The 2,500-nt window shown below is 26.8% G+C and overlaps 1 non-coding gene and 1 pseudogene across 1 annotated transcript in view; both read left to right on the top strand.

Annotated features, from left to right (window-relative positions):
• The window catches only part of LOC129252282 (small subunit ribosomal RNA), a 1,991-nt gene extending 1,874 nt beyond the window's left edge, over positions 1 to 117 (top strand). Inside the window, exon 1 of the ribosomal RNA XR_008583354.1 lies at positions 1 to 117. This exon is cut by the window's left edge and continues 1,874 nt beyond it. This is a non-coding gene — a ribosomal RNA (small subunit ribosomal RNA).
• Positions 118 to 712: 595 nt separating this feature from the next.
• Positions 713 to 893, top strand: LOC129252281 (5.8S ribosomal RNA; annotated as a pseudogene).
• Positions 894 to 2,500: the final 1,607 nt, after the last annotated feature.

Here is a 2,500-nt window from a genome sequence, read left to right as displayed (position 1 = left end):
TCACTGTGACGCCTCGTGTGTCACGGTTGTTTCGCAAAAGTTGACCGAACTTGATTATTTAGAGGAAGTAAAAGTCGTAACAAGGTTTCCGTAGGTGAACCTGCGGAAGGATCATTATTGTGTTCCATATCCGTAAGAAAAACAAACAAACAAACAAACAAACAGACAAGCAAACAAACGAACAAAAAGAAAAAAAAAAAAAAAAAAAAAAAAGAAAAAAAAAAAAAAAATTTATATAATTATTTTGAATCCATAATTCTTTTTATTCTTTTTCATTCAATTTGTGATCCATCAATTATATCATATTAAATATAATATATGATGGTACATTTTGTAATGTTTTTTCTTATTTTTTTTCTTTTAAAAACCTTTAAACATGAAAATAAAAAGTTGTACTTATTATTCATTTGATTGAATGATAAGTTAATTTGTTCACAATAACAAAAGTGGTATATATTTATTATATTATTATATATACATAAAATGATTAAAAAAAATACAAAATATTGAATCATAATAAATACCACCACTGTATTATTGTTGAACTAAGACATTCGCAACTTAATAAAAATGTTTAGAGTTAAATATATTTGATATATATTATTGAAAGAAAATCAATTTATATATTATTAATATTATTTAATTTTACTCTTTCAATTAATATATGCAAAAAAAAATTGACATTTGTTATAAATAAAAATAAATAAAAAAATACTCTAAGCGGTGGATCACTTGGCTCATGGGTCGATGAAGAACGCAGCAAACTGTGCGTCATCGTGTGAACTGCAGGACACATGAACATCGACATTTTGAACGCATATCGCAGTCCATGCTGTTATGTACATTAAATTCAATTTTAAAGTACTGCTTGGACTACATATGGTTGAGGGTTGTAAGACTATGCTAAATAAGTTGCTTATTCTTTTATAAAAATAATTGAATTTAAGCAAATGTGTATATTATTGGATTTTAAATAATTCATAATATTAATAGCAAAAAAATAAAGATATATAATGAATTTTATTTATTATATATTCTTTAAAAAAAAAATCCTCTCAAATAAAATGAAATGATGAAAATATTGAATCTAAGTATTCTTTACAAAAAATTTTCATATTATTTATATATATATATAAAATAATAATTTATATATGTAATTAAAAGGAGGAATGTCTAGCATAAAAATTAAATTTTTTATTCTAGGATTGCCTCATTTTACATTATTATTATTTTTATATATTTACAATATATAAAAGGAGAAAAGAAAAATAGAGATGAAAAGATGATATAATTTTTTTATTAAATTGTGAGAAGATAAAAAAAGAATATTAAAACAACCTCAACTCATATGGGATTACCCCCTGAATTTAAGCATATTAATGAGGGGAGGAAAAGAAACTAACAAGGATTTTCTTAGTAGCGGCGAGCGAAAAGAAAATAGTTCAGCACTAAGTCACTTTGTCTATATGTCAAATGTGAGATGCAGTGTATGGAATATCTTAATATCTAGTATGAGAAATTAACGATTTAAGTCCTTCTTAAATGAGGCCATTTACCATAGAGGGTGCCAGGCCCGTATAACGTTAATGATTACTAGAAAGATATTTCCAAAGAGTCGTGTTGCTTGATAGTGCAGCACTAAGTGGGTGGTAAACTCCATCTAAAACTAAATATAACCATGAGACCGATAGTAAACAAGTACCGTGAGGGAAAGTTGAAAAGAACTCTGAATAGAGAGTTAAATAGTACGTGAAACTGCTTAGAGGTTAAGCCCGATGAACCTGAATATCCATTATGAAAAATTCATCATTAAATAATTAAAAAAATAATGTGCATTTTTTTCATATAAGGACATTGTAATCTATTAACATAATAAAGTATTTATCAAAAGATCATTGGTGATATTAAGTTTATTTAAATTAATTTGCTTTTTAAGCATATTAACATAAAATAAATACTAATGATTTGATAAAGTGTTGATAGATTTTATTATATATAATGCTAAAATTCATTTTTTGAATTTTACAAAAAATTTAATATCTATGATATTAATATTTATTTGTATGCATTTATATGATTAACAATGCGAAAGATTCAGGATACCTTCGGGACCCGTCTTGAAACACGGACCAAGGAGTCTAACATATGTGCAAGTCATTGAGTTATATTAAACTTAATGGCATAATTAACTTAACTTAAATATAATGGGATTAATTTTTAGTCTATTTTTTAATAAATAGTCAATTAATTCAATCCCGGGGCGTTCCATATAGTTATGTATAATGATAATTTATTATTATTTATACCTCTAACTGGAGCGTACCTTGAGCATATATGCTGTGACCCGAAAGATGGTGAACTATACTTGATCAGGTTGAAGTCAGGGGAAACCCTGATGGAAGACCGAAACAGTTCTGACGTGCAAATCGATTGTCAGAATTGAGTATAGGGGCGAAAGACCAATCGAACCATCTAGTAGCTGGTTCCCTCCGAAGTTTCC

This window comes from Anastrepha obliqua, unplaced genomic scaffold, assembly GCF_027943255.1.
Source record: "Anastrepha obliqua isolate idAnaObli1 unplaced genomic scaffold, idAnaObli1_1.0 ptg000170l, whole genome shotgun sequence".
Taxonomy (NCBI): Eukaryota; Metazoa; Arthropoda; class Insecta; order Diptera; family Tephritidae; genus Anastrepha; species Anastrepha obliqua.
Note: the sequence above shows the minus strand (reverse complement) of the source record. Positions and strands in the feature narration are given on the sequence as shown.